Here is a 13506-nt window from a genome sequence, read left to right on the forward strand (position 1 = left end):
AGCGGCTTCGGAGCCCAAGCCGATGCATGCCTACTCAGCAGTAAGTTCCATTCTAGTCAGTGGGGCTTACGCCCAGGTAAGGAGGGATAGGATTGCAGCTTCAAGAGCTCGCCACCACTGCGCTGCAGACTATGCTACATCTGCCCCCGGGGTATAGTAGCCACACCACAGCATCTCCATCAGTGTGCCCACTCGGTGGGACCCACGGGTTGGACCCACCTCTGGCAGGATGCAGTTACAGACCTCTGCATACTGCCCTCTGCCCATCTCAAATGGAACCTCCTTGTTCAGGGGCACTCTATCATGAACAGGAGAATTGTTTGCCTTGATGCCCTGCCTGCATCTGGCTTGCTGCTGGGCTAGGTGGACGTTATGTGATCCGGTGGGAAGTCTTACATTTTTTGCCTTCCCTGGATGTGGAACTTCTTGCCCCAGGATGTGGTGATGGTACCTGGCCTAGATGCCTTTAAAAGGGGATTGGACAATTTTATGGAGGAAAATTCCATCACAGGGTACAAGCCATGATGAGTATACTTCCTGGTTCTAGAAGTAGTCAACTTCAGAATTCCAGGTGCAAGGGAGTGGCTCCAGGTTGCAGGTATCTTGTCTTGTGTGCTGTCAGAGGCATCTGATGGGCCACTGTGAGATACAGGAAGCTGGACTAGATGGGCCTTTGACCTGATTCAGCAGGGCTCTTCTTATGTTCTTATGAGTTCCAAAGGGATTGGCTTTGGGGCTGGTGTGCGGCCACACTTCTTCCCTTACATTAGTTTTTGCAGCAGCTCTAAACTTCAAAAAGAACCCCAAAACTGAAAGGTCCAGTTGTGCGACTCAACATCTTCCCAACCAGGCCTCCTGTGCTCTGCCATCGGTGCCCAGGAAATCCATGAACTTCTAGCCTCTGCACTTACAGTACTCTGTGTGAAACATGTTCTGTCATTGCTGATTTGGAAGCTTATGGAGAGGGCAACTTCCCTCCATTTTTGTCCTGAGACTTTCAAGCCCCCCAAGTTGTTTACTACCTCCTTCCAGCTGTCCCCAGTCAATCAATTCATGCCAGATGTATTCATCCTGGCCAGAGGAAGGGACAGTTTTTGGTGAGAATGCAGGACAAGGCCATGTTGGAATAGTGTGATTCCTAGGTGGCAGTCCTATACACACTTTCTTGAGAATAAGGCCCATTGAATTACTTCTGAGTAATGCACAGGATTGTGCTTTTAGTCTACCAGTTTCATATCTCATTTGTTTTTCCCATTTTTCTACCACCTTTCCTCCAAGGAGCTCAGAACAGTGTACATTGGTGCTCCCCTTGTTTTCTCCTCACTACAACCCTGTGAGGTAGGTGAGGCTGACATATAGTGACTGACCCAGGAAGCTTCATGGCTGAGCAAGGGGATTTGAACCTGGCTCTTCAAACTTCCAACCCCTTACACCATCCTAGCTCTTAGTTATGAATGATATGAGCTCAAACACTGGAGCTTTGTATAGAAAAGGCTTTCTGCAAAGAATAGTATCTAATTTTTATCTATTGTTGATTTAAATCACTGCTGGTCCAGCCGTGAGGTAAGGGTGAAAAGATTGATGCTGCAATCCCAGGCTTAATCCTGGGAGTAAGCCACATTAGCTATAATGGGGCTTACTTCTGAGTAGACATACCTAGGATTGGGTTCTGTATCAGTGGCAAATTGTGAGGGGTTTGAGGGGGGCAGCAGATCTGGGGCAAGCTTCACCCCAAGTCTGCCACCACCTCTCTCCAGCCCACCACTGACTACAATGATCCACTTCCCACTCACTCAAGCGAGAAGCAGATCTATCTCCTCTCTCACCTTGCTCCCCATGCAGTTTCCTTAAACCTGGTAGTGCAAGACTTCTGGCTTTATTTCCCAAGGTCACATATGGAAGTGCAGAAGTCTCATGCTTCTAGGTTTGATGAAACCATACAGGCAAGTAAGAAGCAACTTTTTTTATTTTCTACAGTGCCACGGCAGATACAACAGGTGTGGCAGCAACATGGGGCAGCACTCCCAGTCATACTGCCTCTTATCTAAATGTACTATTTCCCCTGAAACGCCAAGAATATTTTAGCAAACTTTGGACACATGTGGTCTGTTGAACCTGATCATCAAGATTCCTTGAATAATGTTTTCAAGTTCTTAACTTCATAGAACAGACAAAGAAGACAGATCTGTCATATTTTGACTGCAATCCAATGCATACTTTCCTGGGAGTAAGCCCCATTGAACACAATGGGACTAAATTTTGAGTAGACATGCCTAGGATTGTGCTGTTAGAGATGAAAGGGATGTGCAAATCTTCTAATAATTCTATTTAAACTGCTTTTAAATAATACCTGTATACATTATTTACTACTGAAATATCAATTTAGCATTTGAATTTAATAGCAGAGGCCAACACAAGAAAATGAACAACACTTATTTCCCCTTTCAGTAGGATAAAACACACACAAATTTTATCATTTTAATACTCCCAGCTATGGAACCGGAGGAGGACTGTAAGAAATTTACCACAATAAACACTCACAAGGGTTTGTACCAGTACAGTAGATTGCCTGCCTATGGAGTATCGTCAGCACCTGGGATATTCCAGAGAGCCATGAAAAATCTACTGAAAGAGTTTGCTCATCCCTGACAAAAGTGATCAGGAACACCTCTCCTCAGTGGTTAGCATTAGAGGAAGCAGGGCTGCACTTAAAACATAAATGTCTTTTCGTGAGGCCAGAACGATGGTACTTGGGTTACAAGGCTAACAAGGATGTCCATCCTGTGGCAGAGAAAGCCAAAGAGAATGAAAAAGCATGTGTTTTGCAAAACTCATCAGAGCCTCATGCATACTTGGGTATGTTAGGGCCCAATCCTGTGGTCCTTTAGCACTGGCACTGAGCTCCAGCACTAGGTGTTGTAAGCATGCTGTGAAGCATGTTTACAGCACCATGGGAGGAAGGAGCGCTGGCACTGGACCCAGTGCTGGAAGGATGCTGCCTGGAGCAGCTCTGGGCAGTGGTGTAGACTTTTATGGTGGGGGAAGGTGTTCCAGGGTGGGGGAGGGCAGGGCGGGGGGGGGGGGACTGGCCTGGGAGGGAACCCTGGTCCATCAGATCCTATCTTCCATGTTGGACTGAAATGCATGGCACAGAGGTTCTCTAATCCAGGGGTGCCCAAACCCTGGCCCTGGGGCCACTTGCAGCACTTGAAGACTCCCAGTGCGGCCCTCAGGGAGACCCCAGCCTCCAATGAGCCTCTGGCCCTCTGGAAACTTGCCGGAGCCCGCACTGGCCCAATGCACCTGCTCTCGGCGTGAGGGCGACTGCTTGACTTCTCAAGTTAGCTATGGCATGAGGGCTCCCTCCACCACTTGCTGTTTCATGTCTGTGGTGCAGTAGTGGCAGCAAAGAAGAGACCAGCCTTGCTTTGTGCAAGGCCTTTTATAGGCCTTGAGCTATTGCAAGACCTTGATTCATTCCTATAAGTTCCACCTCTAGTATATTCATTTATGTAAACTTATGTAAATTTATTCAAATTTTAAATGTAAATTAATTATTCCCCCCCCCCCGCCCCCAACACAGTGTCAGAGAGCTGATGTGGCCCTCCTGCCAAAAACTTTGGACACCCCTGCTCTAATCTGAGGAAGGACACTGTGGCATTGGAGAAGTATTCCAAGAATCTAAAGGGCTCCTGGTTCATTTTGAGCCCCCCCTCCCCTGCCCAAAGAATTAATACTGTCCTGTGGACAGTATTCATCCTATGGAGTAGGGGCTCTTTTCCTCATAAAATGGGGAATAAGGAAGAACGAGCTGTTTAGTGTCCAGGGCACTAAATAAAGCTGAACAGGCTTACTGTACTCTCAACTGATAAAGAAAATCTAGGCATCATATTTGCCATTTAAAAAATTCCTGGGAAACTTTTCATCATTGCAACAGATCACAAGCCAGTGGTTGGGCTTTTCAGTGCAACTACTTGTGGCAGCAGCACAACTACAGTGTTGGGCATGGACTTCAGAATACAAGAATATTTACACCATGGGAGGTGTAACAGCATGGCAAACTGAGGCTTTAAGCCTCTGAAACAGCCTGAATCGTCTCCAGCTGAGGAAGTTGTACACCTGACTTCTACACCAGTGAAGGCTCTCCAGGTAAGAATATGGACTAGAGAGGACCTTATCCTGTCCCAGATAATTCAGTACATATTATAGGGCTGGGCAAAAAAGAAAAATCTCAGAGAACTCCATCCATTTTGGAGCAGGAATATAAAACCAAGCATAGAGGATGGCTGGATATTGTGGGACTTCCAAGTTGTTTTCCCCCTCTCTGAAAGGCTAACTCCAGGTTCTGGCAGACTTGCATAAAGACCATCCAAGAATTTCACTCATGAAGGCTTAGCTCACAGTTGTGTTTGGTGGCCACACTTGGATGAAGACTTGGTAGTCAGGAAGTGTCTCCAAAATCAGGCACATCAACAGAGTCCAGCACTGCCCCCTTTCATCCTTGGGAGTGGTCAGGACAGCCATGGTTTTGACAGCCTACACTTTGCAGGGCCCTTCATAGGAAATATGTTTTTGATTATTTTATTTCTCATTTTGATATCATCCTTCCACCACAGAGCTCAGGGTGGTATACATTGTTTCTTCTCCCTTTTTGTCCTCACAACTGTGTGAGATAGGTGGAGCTGAGAGATAGTGACTGATCCAAGGTCACCCAGGAAGCTCCGCGGCTGTGTGGAGATTTGAAACTGGTGGGCTCTCCTGCCCGTTCAAAGTGGTTGGAAGTGCACCCAGTGAACTCAACCATTTCAGCAGCCACCTGTGGTAAAGCTCCAACAAATCTTTATCACTCATGGACTGCTCACGGATAAGGGACCAAATTTTATCAGCCAGGAATTTAAAAAGTTGTTTAGCCAAAATAGAATTACATATATTTAGACATCACTATGCCATCCAGTATCTAGTGGACTAGCCAAAAAGCTATATGAAACTTTGAAGAGGGGCTGGAAAAAAATCACTGCAGAATTTGGAGATAAAGCTAGCCCAATTCCTTTTGGAATGTAAAATCACAACCCAGACTGCCATAGGTTTGAGTCTAGCCCAGCTACTGATGGAGAGGAAGATAAGGATTCATCTTCCGTTAATGCCTCCAATTATGGAAGGGGTGCAAAAGAAACAGGTCCTTCAAAAGCAAATCCATGATTATCATGCCAGGGAGAGACTTGAGGGTCTCTCCCAGAATCATGTCAATACTGAAAGTTTTAGTACAAGTCAACCTATTTGGATTCCTGTCAGATCCAAGAACAACTCTAGGCTTTCTCTTTTGAAATCTGTTTAGGTCAGCCATTTTCAACCACTGTTCCGTGGCACACTGGTGTGCTGCGTGAATGGTGCCCAGGTGTGCTGTGTGGGTTTTATTAATAGGACCATTGGGGAATATGAACCCTCCACCAACAGCATGGTGTGCCTTAGCAATTGTCCAGAAACTGATGGTGTGCCTTGACAATTTTGGTACCTTGTCAGTGTGCCATGGGATGAAAAAGTTTGAAAATCACTGGTTGAGATGATGGACGAATGGTCTGGAAAGATCACATCACATGCGAACCAATGTGCCAGTGGCAGAAGAATGAGCTACAGAGTCCCAATAGTGTTTCTGCAGCATCAGAACTTGTGATGACTTGCAGCCATCTACTATTGAGGAGACTGGATATGAGAACATATCCCATATTCCAAAGGAGATCCTGGTTTCTGCAGAAAGCCATTATCCAACAAGAGAACAAAGAACTCCTTGTTATTTGAAATGCTACATTTGAGTTGTAAGCTAAATGAGAGTGATATACCAACATAGGCACTAAAACCTTAGAACAGGGGTGTCCAAAGTTTTTGGCAGGAGGGCCACATCAGCTCTCTGACACTGTGTCAGGGGCCGGGGGGGGGGGAAGAATTAATTTACATTTAAAATTTGAATAAATTTACATAAGTTTACATAAATGAATATATTAAAGACGAACTTATATGAATGAATCAAGGTCTTGCAATAGCTCAAGGCCTATAAAAGACCTTGTACAAAACAAGGCCGGCCTTTCCTTTGCTGCCACTAAGGCATCACAGACGTGAAACAGCAAGAAGTGGAGGGAGCCCTCATCCCACAGCTCATGTGAGAGGTCAAACAGTCACCCTCACACTGCGAGCAGTTGCATCAGGCCAGTGTGGGCTCCAACAAATCTCTGGAGGGCTAGAGGGTCATTGGAGACTGGGGGCTTCCTGAGGGCCGCATTGAGAGGCCTCGAGGGCCGCATGTGGCCCAAGGGCCAGAGTATGGGCACCCCTGCCTTAGAATGTCTATTGTGGGATGGAGCTACGTATACTCTGTTTTTAGACTTTTCTTTCTTGTTCCTTGTATTTGCTAGCTTAGGGCTTGTTCTGCCAAGCTCCCTGTTCTGAGCTTTGCCTAGAGATCCTAGGCCCACTTTAAGGCTAATTAGTTCCCCCAGCTTGACTACAGCTAAATCTGCCTGTACCAGCAGGAAGGACACCAGTAGGTGGCTTGCCTATAAGTCTGCAGGGTCACAGCTCTCCAAGCAGCAGTCCTTCCAGGTAAGCAGCAGCACCTCAGCTTTCCACCACTCAGCAGTCTGTTTGAGTAGTCCATTAGTTGGTCCGTGAGCCAGATAATCAGTTCAAAAGTCCAGTGCATCGGTAGCCAGTCTGTTGGTTCATTAGCAGAGTCGTGGGTCAGTCATAAGAACATAAGAACAGCCCCGCTGGATCAGCCCATAGGCCCATCTAGTCCAGCTTCCTGTATCCCACAGCGGCCCACCAAATGCCCCAGGGAGCACACCAGATAACAAGAGACCTCATCCTGGTGCCCTCCCTTGCATCTGGCATTCTGACATAACCCATTTCTAAAAACAGGAGGTTGCACATACACATCATGGCTTGTACCCCGTAATGGATTTTTCCTCCAGAAACTTGTCCAATCCCCTTTTAAAGGCATCTAGGCTAGATGCCAGCACCACATCCTGTGGCAAGGAGTTCCACAGACCGACCACACGCTGAGTAAAGAAATATTTTCTTTTGTCTGTCCTAACCCGCCCAACACTCAATTTTAGTGGCTGTTCCCTGGTTCTGGTATTATGTGAGAGTGTAAAGAGCATCTCCCTATCCACTCTGTCCATCCCCTGCATAATTTTGTATGTCTCAATCATGTCCCCCCTCAGGCATCTCTTTTCTAGGCTGAAGAGGCCCAAATGCCATAGCCTTTCCTCATAAGGAAGGTGCCCCAGCCCCGTAATCATCTTAGTTGCTCTCTTTTGCACCTTTGAGTCTGTGAGTCAATAGCCAGTAGGTCAGTTAGCCAGAAGGTTAGTCCATAACATAGAGCCGGAACTCAGTCCGTGAATCAGCAGTCCAGTAGGTCAGTTAGCCAGAAGTTCAGTCTGTTTAGTCCACAAGCCAGTCTCCTTTCCCTTCTCCACTACAAACCAGGAACCCTTCCTGCATCAGGTGCTCCTTATATCACTAGGGACCTCATTGCCTCTAGTGGCTGCAGCTGTGCAGCACACGTCTGCTCAAAGCCCAGGCCTTAACCCTTAAAAGGGCCACTGCTGACACCACACCTTAACTCCTTGCCGGATCTTCCACAATTCCAATACAGGGCACAATCCCATCCAACTTTCCAGTGCTGACGTAGCTGTGCCAACAGGGTGTGTGCTGCATCCTGCAGTGGGGGTGCAGGCATAGAGGCCTCCTCAACATAAGGGAACATTTGTTCCCTTACCTCAGGGCTGCATTGTGGCTGCACCAGTGCTGGAAAGTTAGATAGGATTGGGTCCTTAGTTGTTGTGTTCTGCCCTACAATAAAGAAGTATGCGTGTTTGATTGCAATAAACAATAAGTCTTCAGGAACATGATACCCTAAACCAGTGGTTCTCAAACTGTGGGTCGTGAGCCAATTTTAGGTGGGTCCCCATTCATTTCAATATTTTATTTTTAATATATAGACTTGATGCTACAAAGAAATGTGTTAAAAGTTTGAGAACCACTGCTGTATCCTGAGATCCTGCAGGGATCCTTGCATTGATTACAACTTGCATTGATTGTGGCAAGTGCTTATGAGGGCCTGGAGCCCACTTGGGCATATGCAGCCGAAGCTTGGGCCACAAAAACAACAGATTCTCATTCTAAAAAGTGGGTCCCAGTGCTAACAGTTTGAGAACCACTGCCCTAAACAAAGCAAAAAAAATGGAAAATGGCTGCCTCCTGCAGTAACCTAAAGCCACATTTTGTGGCTTTATAATGAATTGATTGGTGTCTGGGGTCTCTGTTATTTGTGACGTTCATATGTGTTTGATTTTGTTGAATTTATTATTTGTTGTTTTAATTATATTTTCATTAGCTGTCTTGAGCTCAGCAATGTAAAGTTGGATAGAAATGTAAATATTGAAAAACAAGATTAAAGAAACATAGTTTGTAAAGGTTTCAATTCTACGGATTAGTGTGAGATCTAATCACAAACTGAATGAACACTACACATTGCCATGGGATGGAAAACAGTACACTAAGCTGTGTACAAAGGTAACATTATTTGAGCGGTGAGCTGCTGTAGAAGTGTACGTCTGTATTTTCTTCAGACAAACATTTATTTATCTCTAGAATTGAGCTAAGGGAAAACTGGTTTTGTAAGTTTACAGCAGAAACTGGCAGTGCAAGATGCTGGTTGGCTTGCACCAGTGACATCACAAATGTACTCTTCCTATCTCTGGAGTCATTTTGCAACTGTTTTAAATCAGTTTTTAAAAAAATATGGCAACAAATAATAAGTTTAAAGCTGCAATCCTATACCTTACCTGGAACGAAAAGTCCAATCCTATCCTAAGCCATCCCAGAGCATGTGGAGTAGTTACTTACTACTTACTGCCTTGTCCCCAATGGGCTTACTTTAGTGGTTCTCAAACGTTTAACACTGGGACCCACTTTCTAGAATGAGAATCTGTCAGAACCCCCAGAAGTGATGTCATGACCGGAAGTGACATCATCAGGCGGGAATATTTTTTGCAGTCCTACCCACACTTATCTAGGAGTAAGTCCCATTTACTATCATTGTTAAAAGTATATACATAGTAGTCTATCAGATGTGTAGCATTTTCCCAAATGCAGTCACATACTATGTTAGCATCAAGTCTAATATATTTAAAATATTGAAATGAATGGGACCCACCTGAAATTGACTTGTGACCCACCAAGTGGGTCTTGACCCAGAGTCTGAGAAACACTGGCTTACTTGTATCTGCACCAGCTCTTTGGCTGGCATAAATCTGAATGGGTCCAAAGGGGGTTGTTGAGGCTAGGCTAGGGGCATAGGATATCAGCACTGCTGCTTCCATCGATATCCACCTGCAGCCCATTCTCAATACGCCCCTGGCCTGTCCTGATCCCTGACCTGATCCTGTTCTGAGTAGAACATGCCTAGGATTACACTGTGAATTGATAAACATAATACAGAGTTTTAAACATGAGTGTGCAAGTACACTTACGCAAAGATGGGGAAAACCAGTGATTTATTCATTTTGTTTCCTGCTCATCCTGTAGCCATTCAGAGTGATTTTCAATATTACAGTGTAATAATAAGAAGCAACAGTAAAGCATAAAAGTAGTTGAAAACATTGCATAACATAAACATAGTAGCACTAAAAACAAATTTGAAACAGCTGACTGCTAAAATCCTAAAAACCGGTAGACAAATTAAACCAGGGGTATCAAACCAAGGCCCGGAGGCCGGATGCGGCCAGTGGAAGCTTTTTATCTGACCGTCGGGCTCTCAGCTGCTGAGCAGTGCTAAGGTGTTACTGCTGAAAGGGTGGCCTGCATGATACTTGGGCTCCCCCATATCTTGAAATATGATCAAGATTTGTATATTTTCTCTTCTGTCATTTGCAGCTAATGTGTTCCTAACTGAGAAAAACTGCTTGTTTCTGGTTATGACCTGTTAATGACATCAGTTCCTGCCTAATGACATCACTTCTAGCCCTCAGCAGGTGTCATAAATGCCATTTGGCCCACTGTATGAAATGGGTTTGACACCCCTGAACTAAACATTAACAGCCTGAAGAAATGAATAGATCTGCAATTTTCAGCCTATGTGTTGTGGCACATTGGTGTGCTGTGAATGGTCTGCTGGTGTGCCATGGGAGTTTGGCAGAGGGTCATTTATTATTAAGGCCATGGGGATGGGGATGCCATGGGGATGTAAATCCCCACCAGCAGCATGGTGTGCCTTGTCAATTGTAAAAAAAAAAATTGGTGTGCCTTGACAATTTACTGTCTTGTCTGTGTGCTGACAAGATGAAAAAGTTTGTAAATTGCTAAAATAGATGGTCAAACAGTGACTAAAAACACAGAAAGAAGGGTTCCAGCAGATTTTTCCACATCATTCCACAACTTTGACACAATTATTAACAAGGTCTTGTATCTTGTATCTGTCCGCCTAATCTGTCATAATGATGGGATGGTGAATGGGTCCCCATAGTTAATAGTTAGGCTCATTTAAAGGAAGTAAATGGCTCTTGCTATATAATAATAATAATAATAATAATAATAATAATAATAATACAGGTATTTATATACTGCCTTTCTTGGTCGTCAGATTTCTCCTCAGACTTTATTCAAGGCAGTTTACATAGGCAGGCTGTTCTAAATCCCCATAGGGATTTTTACAATTGAAGAAAGGTTCTATCTTTCAAGAACCACAACATTTCAGATGGATCTTTCTGATCTGGTATCATATAGGACCATATAACCACATAAGACCATATAAGCTGATCCTAAACCATTAAGGCTTCAGGAGGTCTTCAGAAAAGTGCCCACTATGGGCCTCATTCTACTTGGATGGGCCCTGAGAGAGATGAAGCCACTATGAACACAAAAGTGACCTCAGAGATAAGCAGTGGGCCCTTCTGAACACTCTGGGCCCTTGACAGCCACCCAATAATTCCAAGCCTTGATGCTAATTGTGGTTAAGAGCTTTATAGCGGAGGGGAGGGGGGAGGTCAATGAAGCTGCAGCATGATCAAGGATACGTGAAATATCAGAGATCTTTCCATCTCTGGGTAGCAGGTGCCAGGTCTCAGGGCATTTGAGACCAAGTGCAGTTTTGAACTGTTAATCTCGTATAGCGAACATTGCAATAGTCCAACCTGGAAGTAGAATCATAGAATGTGGGAGATCATCTAGTCTGACCCTCTGCTCAGTGTAGACAACTGATATAGCATCCCTGGCAGTTGGCTGTTTAGCCTTTACTTGAAAATGTCAAATGAGGAAGCGCCCACAATTGCACAAGGTAGTATAGTTCCAGTGCCAGACAGCTCTTACAGTTAGAATATACAGGGATGGAAGAGTGGGATAGAATTTGTATGTATAAATAAATAAATGTATGTTCCTTTGGGTCCTTATTAGAGAATAGTGGTGTAAAGCTTTAAAAAAATTAAATTTTGAGACATTGGACTGAAAGCTTGTACTGTACTGCATTAATGAAATGGACAATAATTATATTTTTAAAGTGTGGATCTTAGCTCAAGCTCTCCACCTGTTTGAGCACATTTGGTTTGCCTATACAAATTATGCATAATTTTCTGCCCATCTTCCATTGTTCTTTTCTATTCCAAGTGTAACTCATCCTATCTGGAGAGCATAAAAGAGATAGGGGAACCCTGAGAGCAAATTATCACCAGGGATCCTGGACTTAAAATCACTTTCCAGCTTGTATTAAGCTTTAAAGAAGGAAAAAAATCTGTTAGGCAAGCAGTTTGTATTGCCATAGCAACATAAACAGACGTATGTCATGAGGACATCTGGACTCTTGAGCCATCTCTGTCCTGCAGATGTCTGACAGGCTTTTATAGGCTCCCCTTCATTTCTTGTTGTTACAAGCCACTGAAAATTGAATTTACGTGCTAGAAATGGTTGCAACGGACAGAGTACATAAGAACGTACCTCATTCTAAGTACATAATTTTTTTTATGTGTTATCTGAAATATATTGTGTTTGCTGTTAATTAGGAACCAGAAGCCAGATGCAGTCTGTTAAAAAAGCTGGAGGCTGACCAAAGAGAGTACTGCCTAGTGGGCTATGCTCAGGAACCCCCCTTTCCTTTTCTCCCCTTGTGTTAAATACCCAGTTTTTCCCCCCAGTTTTTCCCCCCTATTTTTTTTCCTTATGTTAGTTCTCTTCTAACTCCCCAGAAGCTCTAGTGCAGGTTCAGTGGTCGTGGACCTGCTAGAAGAATCTCCTGCAGCATGCTTGTTCTTTGTTTGATCCCCAATTCCCGTGAGATGTGTGCGCGCCTGCCAATTGGGCAGCAAACCTGGACCAGTGGTTTCCAATCTTTAGGAGCCTACAGACCACAGAGGGGAAAATTGGTATCATTGTGGACCACATGAAACCCTCAGCCCACTCCCTGCGCAGAAAAAATGCAATTAAATTTGTCAGTCTGCAGGGGCGTGCTCAGTGAGACACTGGAAGGGCCAGCTGTGGCTGTGGTCGGTCTGTTCTCCACCTTCTATGGTGGTCTGTGGAGGAAGCTCTTGCTCTATGAGACAACAGAAATGATCAAAGACCATCTTTTTTTTCCTGAGACCTCGCAGACCACTTCTCAGGGTCCCTGTGTCACTGATCTAGGTAAAGGGGTGGGGCTGAGAAGCCAGGTGGGTTCCATTCCTACATTTCACTTGATGATGCCTGGAGTCCAGTTCAGTGTGCACCAGATCCTTGCCTTCCTTTCCAGTCTGGGCCTGCTGCCTGAGGCTCCTCCAACTTATGCCATCTAAAGTCATTGTTACGATGATCTGCCCTTGAAAATGTGAGACATTGTGGTTTGATCCAAAAAGTCTTCATCCTTCTTATAGTGAACTCATTTGAGCTGTGCAGTTTTTAAAAATAACTTAAGAACTTCTCCTTTATCTGTGATAAGGGGTACATAAGTAGAACCCAGTGTCTACTACCCAATGGATAAGGGAGCAATAGTGTCTCTAATGTATCTATGGTTTTCCATGTATCCATGGTTGTGGTTCTCAAACTTTTAGTGCAGGGACCCACTTTTTAGAATGAGAATCTGTCAGGGCCCACCAGAAGTGATGTCATGACTGGAAGTGATATCATCAAGTGAGAAAATTTTTAACAATCCTAGGCTGCAATCCTGCCCACACATACCCAGGAACAAGCCCCATTTACTACTATTGTTAAAAGCATATACACAATATACCCTGTGAAAAGTATAGATCTGTAACATTCCCCAAATACAGTGACATACCATGGCAGCATCAAGTCTAATATATAAAAAATAAAATACTGAAGTGAATGGGAACCCACCTGAAATTGGCTCGCGACCCACCTAGTGGATCCTAACCCACTGCATTAGAGACATTCTACCACACATTGAAGGATGGATGGAGGCTAATCACTTCGTCTCTCTCTCCCCAACTCAAAGCAATTTCAAAATTTTTTTATAATGAA

The sequence above is a fragment of the Tiliqua scincoides genome, chromosome 2, assembly GCF_035046505.1.
Source record: "Tiliqua scincoides isolate rTilSci1 chromosome 2, rTilSci1.hap2, whole genome shotgun sequence".
Taxonomy (NCBI): domain Eukaryota; kingdom Metazoa; phylum Chordata; class Lepidosauria; order Squamata; family Scincidae; genus Tiliqua; species Tiliqua scincoides.